This window comes from Perca fluviatilis, chromosome 5, assembly GCF_010015445.1.
Source record: "Perca fluviatilis chromosome 5, GENO_Pfluv_1.0, whole genome shotgun sequence".
Taxonomy (NCBI): domain Eukaryota; kingdom Metazoa; phylum Chordata; class Actinopteri; order Perciformes; family Percidae; genus Perca; species Perca fluviatilis.
The window spans coordinates 4336045-4348709 of NC_053116.1; the positions used below are offsets into that span (position 1 = coordinate 4336045).

The window sequence follows — 12665 nt, forward strand, 5'->3', positions numbered from 1 at the left end:
CGGACGGTTGGGTTAAGAAAAACAACAACGGGAAAAGATCTCCGGTCAGCTTGAAAGTCCTGTGTTTTCCCCTCACACCAATTGCCAGAGTGATAGAGAAATGGCTCTGCCAATTGCTATTTGGCAAGTGGGCGGAGTCAAACGTTTAGCTCCACCCACATTGAGCCACTCCTCGATCTGCGTACTGCAGTCAGGGCTTACTCGAGAAAAGGGCAACAGAAACGCGACAGAGAGAATACAAGGCCAAGGCGACCAGGGACAGGAGGAGGTGGGAGAAGACCACAGCGGTGAAGATATGGAGGGAGAATATCACCAAGATGAGGAGGGAGAAAGCGAGAGACAAGAGAACGTGCAGGGCTCAGACAGTGAAAGGGAAAGCAGAGTGCCTGGGCCATCACCAACTATCTCCAGTCAAGCTGGTCCACACGGTATGGAAATTGTTGATGCATAGTATACTAAGTTAGATATGAATAAGAACAACAAATGACAAAGCTTAAATATGAATAATTAGGGAAATTTGTCAGTGTGAAAGTGTGATGAGATGGGGAGATGAGTTTTTATATTTTGTGTAGAATGTATTTTAGATCTATTGCTCAGATTAAATATAAAAAATAAAAAATATATATAAATAAAACAAAAAATAAACAAATGAACCTAAAAATACTCTCCCAGGCTAAAATGTTAGTGTGTGTTAACACAGTCTGATGGTTATAACTAATCAATGACAGTTCCTAATCTTGTACTAATGCTGTCTGCAACGCTGCCTCTCTGACAGTCAAAAACAGTTTGCTTCCCCTCTCACACATCTGCCTCTCATCACCTGGGTCTTAACTTAATGCCTTTCCTGTGATAATGCCCCTTACTTCTATCATACTTCTATATCTATTCTATTAAGTGAGATCACATTGTACGGTCACTTATTCCTAATATGAACTGTTTCAAATGAAACCTCAAATGCAAGACATTGATTGCATGAGATGAAGTTTGTCTGTATGAGTTTGTAAATGGCAGCCTGTGCCCTTTTGTAGTGTGTATACTATTTCTCATCAAACTGTGATAACTGATTAAATTCAGTAAATATACGTCTGACATATGTTGCCACCCCTCAAAAATTCGCCCCTGCTCAGGTGCAAAAATTCACCGCGTTTGGCCCTATAACTCCCACACCGTACACCCGACATTCAAAAACCATATATCTACGCGTTCCCTGGATCCAACTGAATCACGTGATATAGGCCACTCCCATTTCCGCCTAGACTTTTATGCATGAAAAATCGTGATTTATCAAAAACCTACTTTTTCGAACTCCTCCTAGACCGTGCGACCGATCTGCACGAAACTTGGACCGTAGCATCTCCAGACTGACCTGACTAAAATATATGGAAATAATTGTTATACGATAAAAATTGCGCATATAACGCACAAACTAATTTTTGTAGGTAACTGTGAAAACACCAAATTTGCCATATCTCGGCAAAAATTAAAGTGATCAACGTCAAACTTTAGATTCTTCTTTGCCATGACCCTCTGGAGGTCCCCCACGCGTTTTACGAAAATTGGTCACTAGGGGGCGCTACAAGTACAAAAGGTTTATATCTCATGAACGGCTCATCCGATTTATACAAAATTTTATGGGTACCATCTAGGGCCAATCCTGAGGCCAACCCTAGAGTTGGGTACTGAGGGGTCAAAGTGGGCGTGGCCTATGGGACCCATGTCTAAATTTACCATTTACATTAATGTGAACAACTTTAAATTCACAGGGTAGATTGACAATGGGCCATGGACCACACCAACCAAAAATTACACATGTGGACCACTAGGTGGCGCCATAATTTTTTTGTCATTAACTCCCACATTACACATGGCACATTAGAAATTCTTACATCGATCATATCTCGGTTAAATTTAATGTTATCAGCAAATAACTTGAGATCCTTGTTCAACATTCCACTACGATGCTCTGTACCAAATTTGGCGAAGATCGGCCTTTAGGGGGCGCTATAAGCAACGTTTATTTGTTTCGCCCAATAACTCAATGCATTTAAATGGGAAATTTGCAATTGCAATATCTCTGCCACAGTAAAAGCAATCAACACAACACTTGTGATGCCCGTTCGGCATGGCACTCTGAGGCTCTGTACCAAATTTGGCGAAGATCGGCCTTTAGGGGGCGCTATAGTCAACATATACCAGTTTGGGCCTTTTAATCCCTTCTGAGGTCGAGCATGTTGTATGCAACGCCAAACGGCACTTCTTAATAATAACTTTATAACTTCATAATTATAAATAGTCGAAGCGTAGAGTCTTTTGGAAAGCTAACAGTTGCCCTTTTCTGCTGGTGTTTTCTTTGTCTTCCTAACCCTTACAGAAGATTTTGCATACAGCCTAGAAGTCCAGAGTTTTTCGGGTCTTTGTGAAATTAATCCATACTGTTACATCCAAGATTTATACACTGTGTGTAAGAAATGTTAATAGTTTGTCCATTATGAGTTATAATGTTCAATATGATTATTTTTACAGTTGATGACTCAAAATATATAGAAATGTAGATGTGTTGCTCTTGGGCATGCCGCTCTGAGGATTTGTACCAAATTTGGCAAAGATCGGCCATTAGTGGGTGCTATAATCAACATGTAAGTGTTTTGCCCTGTTAATCCATGTTAATGGAATATTTGCAATGGCAATGTATCAAAGACCTTGCAGCTCACACTTCTCAATATTTACTGATGTTTACCTCCTACCGTTATGTTTTGGTTGTCGCTTTCACGTGCTCCCCTGGTGTTCTACAATAAAGAATCTTCTTAACCCACCTGACAAAGGTTCTACAACCTTCACAGTGGACAAATGTAACTCTTTTCTCCCACTTTTTCAATCCAAAATCAACACAATTCATATGCGGCGATACCGTGCAATTAAACACTGCAGTTGGTGCTAAGTGGAGAGTCTGTCATAGTGTGATTGGTTATGTCGGTGGCATTGATTCTTAATTTCCCACAAAGCTGATCGCGGTTACATGTCAGTTCATCTTTTCATCTCCAATCCTATCTGTATTTGTGAGAAGTGGCGCAGTCCTGAGTTGAAAGCCTACTTTACAGCTTTATTATCGAGTTAATAGGCGCATGTCTTTGTGTTGGCCGCTGTCCATTTTCTAAGGTTTTGAAATGCAAACAACTTTTCACTACTTTTTTTTTTTTTTTTTTTAAACAACGTGCACCTGTGAGCACCCACGGAGGAAAACATCAATCGGCAGCTATGACACCATTTACAACAACCTGACCACCGCCCCTGCTCTTTCAACCACCACACCTGCCGGTACCTCCACCCTCTCAGTCACTCTCTCATTTCTCTCTGCTGTCCCCTGTGTTCAGGGGGGTTAACAAGTTTGTTTATAGTAGAGAATTGTTAAAGGTAGTCTGTATATGCATGGGGATGAACTGTTAACCACTACATTTGCAACGGCAGTGTACCGCAGACCTTGTGCATCAAACCTCTCGATATTCACCGACGTTTGCCCCCCCTACGTAATGCTTCAGGTCCCGCATTGGCGCAGCTTCCCGGGTCATCGGGGGCGACTGGCGCAGCTCCCCGGGGCATCGGGGACGACTGGCTTGGGCCCCGTCATAACTGCTTGCAGTTCTAGTTGCTATTTGGTATGTTGTTTTTTTTACTAACTGAGCTTTTTTTTTTTTAATTGTTGTATTTGTGCTTTCTGTGGGACTACAGATGCAAATTAACCTAAGGCTAACTCTGGTGCAATGCATTAAATGATTAAATTTATGTTTAAATTGCACACTGAAATTAAGAGAGGGGCTGCAGCTGCACCCAGTGTTTTGATTGGTCAGTAGGCTATAATACATCCATGGTTTTGTGTTATCTAAAAGATTGTTTGTTTGTATTTGCTCACGTCTCACATCCCTGTTGATTAGAGGGGGAAATCCTTGTGTCTGATGTATATCACTGGACACATCCAGACCACAGATGTCTGGTAGCAACAGGTCACACTCTTGACAACATATTCTTTGGGCATATAGGGGCACAGCACCCACGTGAGCACTACAAATATCCCGAGCCTCGCAACCCTCCAGCTGCTGCTTCACCCACCTCCGCCTGCTTATCCCTCCTCCGCCCTCCTCCTTCACCCTCTTCCGCCCTCCTGACTACAGGCGGTCATCAAACTATAACGACCTCATCCACATTGTCGAAATCATTTAAATATTGAGCCATGGCACTGAAACTTTTACATAACAGGAGCTTATAATTTCTGTAGCCTACTCTGAAACAACACTCCCTGAACGACTTTTTCTAGTCTCGCGTTCCAGTCTCCACGCTGCTGTCTTCAGACAAAAAGTAATGTCCTGAGATCGATAATGTTGACAGACACTTTTAGCATGGGGGAAATGGGGTCCAGGTTGAAAAAAAACGGTAGTTATCCTTCAAGGCAGCAAGTGGAACTTGGCTTGGTTCTTAAGGAGTTATAGCATTTATTCACCGACAAATAACCTTAACTGTACAGACACTGCACTGCTACGTTCACAGCTATAAACTAACTGCTTAATATTAACTCTCTCTCTCACTCACTCACCTACCTGAGAAAGAAAGGTATACCACTGGAAGACCACTACCAAGCGATTAAGACTAAGTTAATGGGCAAAGCTAGAGACATTGTAAAGATTGCACTTCCCAGTAGCCCCACACTGAAGCCTCATGAGAACCCAAAAGTAATCATGGACATACTGAAGCACCCTTTCAGTGAGATGACGCATTCATGTATGCCTTTTCTATGGTATAGTGCCCGTGCCAGGAGAAAGCCCTGTGGATTACTGGGTCCGCCTTAACAAGGCTGTTGACGCTGCTGAGGAGGGCTTGCGGAGACTCGGCCGTATCATCGAGGACCCCTGCAGAGAGGTAACACTGATGTTTGTCAAACGTTGCCCAGAGCCCTCTCTTGCTGCAGTTTTGAAGATTAAATCACCAGAGAAATGGACCCGCAGGAGAAATACGGGAACATGTTGACCGGTACCAGAGCAAAGAGGGCAGATGCTGACTAAACCAGGACATTGTAATCCAGTGAAGGATGTGACAGTTCATAGCCAGTCAACAGCGTCAGGTGACATGATGACACTCAGCCATCCAGTAAGTCCTACTGTTCAGTAGGCTGTGGTGAACGTCACTTCAGCTCTTCAGTTTGATGGTAACTGTATAAAGACTATTATCAGCCTGCTCGACCGTGCACTTGCTCAAAACAACCAAGCAGTAGTCAAACAGCGCCCACCTGACCAATCACATAAGAAACCCTGTAAGGTACGCAAGTCAGCTGCATGGATGCAGGAGCGCATGTGCTTAACGTGCTTTGAGCCAGGCCATATTAAGAGACATTGTCCAAACTCCCAACCCAGGCAAAAGCAACAGCCAATGCAATCACATCAGGGGCCACAGCCGTTAAACTAGCTGGGCCACAGAGTGTGGGTGAAGACAAGCAAAACCTCAAGAGTGACAATGATCTTGAGCAATGTTATGTGGAAGCATGTAAAGAAGCACCAGCTGGTGTGAAAGTCATAGCACAGAATACACAGAGTATCTGGAGTGTCAGACCATATGATGAACTGTTTTACGCTCCGGTCAATGTGAACAATGTTCAAAAGGGAATGTTGGACTCCGGCTCAATAGCTTGTACTTTCAGTGAGGAAGCTGAGCAGAAGATGCTAAAAGAACTGTCTAAGTTTAGTGTTCATTTTAGGATTTGTTTGTGTTGATAATGGGTGTGTATTGCGTGACTTATAGTGGGTGATGTCATCGCTAAAGCACAGTGCCTTAAAAAAAATCATCTTAGTCCCTTCTCTATAAATTGCTCGCAGCCATTCTGCTCACGTAAGCTTTAGGACTTATAGTTTCTGAATGATCTGCCTCAGAGCGACAAGACTGTCGGTAGATCTTTCATTGACAATAATGTTATTTATCCTCATCCACTCTTGAGCCAAAACCAATACGTACACAAAGGCCTTCTGGCGCTCACAATGAGGTCAATTTACCTATGCCAGCTATAGTTTAGGCTGTCTGAGGCTTCTTTTCACAGATCGCTCTCTGTATCCCTTAAGGGGAGACACCCCAGGTGAATATGAAAAAAACACTAATAGATATCAGCATGAAACTTCCCCATTTGATTACTAAAATATCTTTTGTATTACAGGTTTTTAGAATTGTATTAAATATACGCTAATTTGCAAATATTTAAGAGAAATCTGAACATTGGATATGGGCAGATTCAAAATTCTTGTTTCATTTTGTTGAAATATTAGAGTCAAATGTTTTTACAGAGGGGATTTTGGATACCTCTTTTTATCACTCCATTAATCAACAAATACTGTCAACAACCATAAAAAAAACTATTTTTGCCCCATTTTTAGGTATGGAATGTTGTATAATCAGACTCTGAGTGATATATGAACAAACTCCTCTGTAAAAACCTTAAGAATATACATAGGAATACAACTGGGAAGTTTGGTGAGCTGCTAAAGTGGATATTTCTGGCTCAGAGTATGAGAAAAACACATTTTGAGAAAACAGACTTTAAAATTTTTGTAAAAATATTGTAAAAATTCATACTTTTTTAGTGGAAATAATTATTTACAGACACAATATGTTATCAAATCATTAGCAACAACAATATAAACCACCTAACTCACATCAAAACTTATAACACAGCATTTATGGCCTTCAACCGAACAGAACCCAGAAAAAAAACAAAAAGCAGTGTACACACACAAACGGTCCCATGTAGAACTGCCACCCTAGCCTAAATAACGTCTACAGCCTAATTTTCCATGCCTGCTTCATATGTAGGCCCCTCATCCAGTTCCTGCTGATGCCTTTTCACCTTTTTTAGCTTTGCTCAGACTCTTGCACCTATATTTTGCATTGGCAATTGTGACGGCCTAAGCTTTCGAGAGCCTGAGCATATCAGTTTCTCTCATTGAATTGACCATCACAACTGTGCTCTGAAGCCACAACTTCTCCATAACAGAAAGCGTGGCAGAGGCACCTTCACCCATACTTGCTGCTGCCTCAAGCTTACTTTTAGAGACTGTTTTTGGACACCGCGCCCATATAACAGACATGAGGCACCCATTTGCATTTTGAGTGCAGTCCCCTCAGTCATCTAATGGTGAAGCTAACTAACCAGACTCCCATCAGCACTGGTTCATAACAACGTAACAGAACAAAACAGATTATGAATCATTCAAAAGATCAATATTTAGAACATTGGAGAAAGCAAACAAAGTAGACTAAATTGTTATTTGACATTGTTATCTGCACACTATCAGAGATACGAAGAAGAGACGGATCCTGACTAAAACAGGCTCAGTGACCACTATCTGGGTCAGACAGACATGCACTTCCTCCTCTACTGTGAAAAAGTATCTTCACTACGAGATTTACACCTTGGAAAAATAGCCAAAAAAATAAAACTTCCCAATGTTAACACCAGAAAAGAAGCTGAAAGTTATCCTAGGAGAAGGAACAGCAGCTCCACTGAGAGCTAAATATGTATCTGCCTGCCACAGCCTGAGGGACTCTCAACATTCCCAACATTACGGATTTGTTTAGTATTGTATAGTAATTATATTACACAAAAACTGTAACTGTTGTGTAATGTAATTGTTTTGTAATATAGTGTGTCCCACCGTCCCACCGTCACCAGCACTCACTCCTCCCCCTCGTTCACATTCCCCATCACTCACTCCCTTCAGCCGTTCCCTATCTCCTCAGTACTGATTACTCGCATCTGCACCTCGCACCTGCAGAGGCGGAGGATTGCAGCGGCTTCCTGCTCCAAGTGTCGCTGTATTTCCAGATGCAAGCTCATCTATTCAACAACGATACGGCCTGAGTGGCTTTCGTGATCTCCCTGTTGTCGGGCCGAGCTCTCCAGTGGGCCCAGTCGCTGTGGAATTCGAAATCCCACGTGGTGACATCCCTGTCGAACTTTATTCAACACTTCAAAGAAGTTTTCGGGCAGGTGGCGGCAGATCTCACTGTTCATGACCAACTCTATCGGCTTCGCCAAGGACAGTCTTCAGTGAGTACTTATACTCTTCAGTTTCACACTCTGGCGGCAGCTAGTGGTTGGAGTGAGATTGCTCTAATCACTGCCTTCAGACATTGTCTCAACCCTGATGTCCGCCAGCTAGTGGTGGTATATGATGACACAATGGGACTGGAAAGCCTTATTCAAAAGACTGTTCGTGTGTCCCAACGTTTGTCTGCCTGCGAAGACTCTGCCACTGCTGTCTCTCCTTCGCCCGCGGTGCTGACTGTCGTTTCCTCAGCCACCGAGCCCATGCACATTGATTCCAACCGTCTGTCAGCGGTTTCTCGGATTCGCCAACTTCTATAGGAGATTCATCAACAACTACAGTCTCATCAGCGCTCCTCAGCCAACGGTACTGGTGGCCGTCTATCTCTCAGGATGTGTCTCGGTATGTCTCAGGCTGCTCAGTTTGCGCCATAACCAACACTCCCAGAAGGCTACCAGCAGGCAAGCTCATGTCACTCCCTATTCCACGGCGCCCATGGTCCCATCTCCTTGTTGTATTGGACAGATTCTCCAAGGGGTGTAAGCTGATTCCCCTACCCGGGCTACCTACTGCTCTCGTGACCGCAGAGGCCCTCTTCAGCCATGTGTTTCGAAACTTCGGCATTCCAGAGGACATCGTATCAGACAGAGGACCGCAATTCATCTCCAGAGCTTTCTTCAGGCTCCTCGGGGTTACAGTCAGTCTGTCTTCAGGATATCATCCCCAGACTAATGGACAAACTGAACGGAAGATCCAGGAAATCGGACCGTATCTACGGGCATACTGCCACCAGAACCAGGACAGCTGGAGTCGTTTTCTCCCCTGGGCAGAATATGCCCAAAACTCCCTTCGTCAGACCACTACAGGACTCACCCCTTTTCAGTGCGTCCTGGGATACCAACCACCTCTCTTCCCCTGGTCGGGTGAGCCCTCAGAGGTGCATGCCGTTAACTACTGGTTTCAAAACAGTGAGAAGGTGTGGTATTCGGCTCACGTACATTTCCAACAAGCTGTTCGTCAGTATAAGAAACAAGCAGACCGACGTCGGTCCAAAACCCTTCAGTATCAACCTGGCCAAAAGGTGTGGCTTTCCACTCGGGACCTCCGCCTCCGCCTGCGTTGCCGTAAGCTGAGTCCCCGATACATCGGACCCTTCACTGTACAGAAGCAGCTGAACGACGTCACCTACAGGCTAAACCTTCCACCTCACTACAGAATCTCACCATCATTCCATGTCTCTCTGCTTAAGCCCTTCACTAATCCTGTCTCTCCTCCTCCCACAGACCTTGACACCGAGGTGCCTCCTCCTCCCGTTCCCGTCGACGAGGAGGCTATCTATAGAGTCCGCACCATCATGGACTCACGGCGGCGAGGTCCTCGCCTCGAGTATCTGGTCGACTGGGAGGACTGGTCGTGGGTACCACGTGCTGACGTCTTGGACCCCGCTCTCCTCGCCCAGTTCCATGCTGACCATCCTGATCGCCAGGGGTCGGGGCAGACCTTGTCACAGTGTTCGCCCCTTTTCTCAGTCGTCGGGAGCCTCCTCGGGAGACCTTTATAAGCAGCACAAACACATTCACTCCTTGTCTGGTCTCGTTTGCTTCACGACACTTAGACTCGCTCTCATCGACTACCTGTTATTCTACTGAGTACTTACCTGTCGAAGATCTGGCTGTTTGTCCTGCTCTCTGTTCCTCCTGTTGGATTTTGCTAATAAAGCTCAACTTCACTCACCTCCAGTCTGACTTCTGGTTATTCCGTGACACTATGAATTTCTGTAAACTGCTTTGAGAGCGAGAGAGAGCGAGAGTACGAGACAGAGAGTGTTTCCATACCTGTTCCTCCCCTTTGGTGTCTTTGATATGTTTTAACATGAAGGCCAGGAATTATGGAATGCCGTTTTATTCACAATTAAATAAATGAATAAATACATAAACAAATGAATAAATACATGAATAAATAAATATACCTCTGAAATAAATCATGAAATAAATAAATGAGGCAATAAATACATAAATAATTAAATACATTTAATTATTTCATGGTACTTTTATTTCATAAGTCCACATTTATTTATTTCAAGAGACTTATTTCATAAGTCCACATTTATTTATTTCAAGAGACTTTTATTTCCTAATGCCACATTTATTTATTTCAAGAGACTTTTATTTTCCTAATGCCACATTTATTTATTTCACTCTATTTATTTCAAGTTCTTATATGCAAATCAGGGGGCGTGGCTATCTCTCACATTCAGAACGAGGTGAATGGGACTTCTTTGGCAGACCAACAACAGGACAATTTTAACAATTTTCGGCATCTTATTCATCACTAAATTCACTTCTGATTCTTTTTTCGGAGTTAAACACAACAAGCACCTGACAACCTCGCTGGCCGTCCGTCTCTCACACACACACCGCGCCACACACACACACACACACACAGGGCCACAGCGCAGCAGGCAGAGGAGAGAGTGGGTCACAGCTCAGTAAAATCAGCCCACTTCGTAGCCCCAAACCTCACCCAGGCACGAATCAGCCGTTTGTCCTGGTGGACCCTCTGCCCTGTTTCTGATGTACTCGTACACACAAACACAATAGTTTACCATTTTTGCTAGCTACCTAGGTCTCCAATATAACTGCTAACCTACCCGTGGTTAGACTAACGGTAACTCTAGTCTTAGTGGAAGGGAGGGGGAGTGCTTAATTATTCATGTATTTATGTATTTATTCATTTATTTAATTGTGAATAAAACGGCATTCCATAAGGAATCCCCAACACTTTGCTGATTTTTTTGAGAGCTGCATATCCCAAGCCCAACTCGTGAGCTAACAGCACCATTCGCACATTCACATCAAACGCTACATCGTTCCTCGATACGTTTTGAAGAAGCTTAGATGTATAGACACTTTGCCTGTACATATCTTCTTTGCAAAGACTGCACTCTAGTAGTAAACTGCTATAGAACCCTCTGCGGATCAATGCTAACTTTAAGCCCTGTCCCTGCGCAATTAGGACAAATTAAACCACCAATCAGTTCATTCAAACGCGCTACATGAACTATCAGCCACTGCTGTGTGGCGTTCTGATTACCTCCGCTGTCTGAACACTCCTGTTTTCCGAACGACAGTTTACGCATCAACACACTATGTGAGATTTTCCTCATTGATGTGTTTTTGGAGGAAGAAGATTTATCAGGCTGTGGTTTGGGTCTTTAATGGGATTTATTGATTAAAAAATACAGACTATCACCAGCCTAAACCTTTAATCGATTAGTAGTTTTTTAAATACAGAAAATACAGATTACTTTGTTGCTGCATTATGACATCACAATCACTATATCTGACTACAATATCCCTAAAAGCATGTATTGGGTGTATTTATATCAATATGGGGGTAATACTCAGGTGTCCACTTGTATATAAATTATGTGAAAATGTACCCCAGCACATACAGTAATGCTATGCGACGTCCCAAACTGGACACATCTGAGAGTAACTTTTTTTCATGTAAAATGTGAATATTTCAATGGATTTTCCAAATATATTTAAGACTTAGCCTATAATGAACTATGTGTGGAGCTAATTCTCTGCTTTGGTAGCACACACACACACACACACACACACACACACATCACGTGTATGCGCCCGCGTGCGTCGCTCCTGCTTGTGAATTCTAAATAGGGCGCTGAGCCCCAGAGCTGGATGGCATCGCAGGGTGTGCGGTAGTTCGGATACAACTGCCCACCGGCCTGGGAGTGCACCATGCCTTTATCACTATGAAATCACTGTTCATTATTATCAACGTTTCATTCCTTTGAAGACATTTGGCTTTGCAGCGGAGAGGAAGTGCTCGTGCATATGAGAATAGGGTGACAGAGTATTTTTGGTGGAAGACAGTGTGGGGACATGTGAGGTCACAGGGGGAGCTGGTGAGAGTAATTGAACTGGGAACTGCCATGAGCAGAGCGGAGAAGAATCCGGGGAAGCGACATGTGGTGTAAATAGTCAAGCACGTGGGGCAGACTGTACAACATGCTAAAAACTAGCTATCTAGTAAGTTTGGGTGCACTCCATCAGGCCTATAAAAGGAGAAACTGTTCCAAAATAAATTAAAATTGTCAATAAAAATTGTGAGCATAGCAGGTGGACCCAAGCCAGGTGTTGAAGCTGAGAAGTCTGCTGAAGCGCTCTGAGTCATTATATAGGCAATCTATAGCCTTGCTAATGGCAGATTTCCCCAGGAAAATGAGCTGAAATGCTGTGACTAAAGCAAAGAGAAAGCCGTACATTTTCATGCTAAATATGTGACACAGAGACATACCTCAAAGCAAGGGGATAGCACAACACACATAACACTGGCAAGTGAGGGTCAGAAGCAAAGAAATGCAGAAAGTGCATAACTGAGAGAGGAAAACCAAATAAAAAGAGAGCTGCAGTATGAAGTGGAGCATGTTTCACTGAGAAAAAGAGCAGCACAGGACAGAACTGCTTACAGACTATTTATGAGACAAACAGATATTCCTGAATGGCAATATTCGTCTACTGTAGCATTTTAAATTCCATTGATCCACCCATTGTTAATCAT

The 12665-nt window shown here is 43.4% G+C and overlaps 1 protein-coding gene across 5 annotated transcripts in view; it reads right to left on the minus strand.

Moving 5' to 3' along the window:
* LOC120559100 (immunoglobulin superfamily member 21-like) overlaps nt 1–12665 on the minus strand; it is a 97874-nt gene that overhangs the window by 52857 nt on the left and 32352 nt on the right. The gene's annotated exons all lie outside the window — the stretch shown is intronic.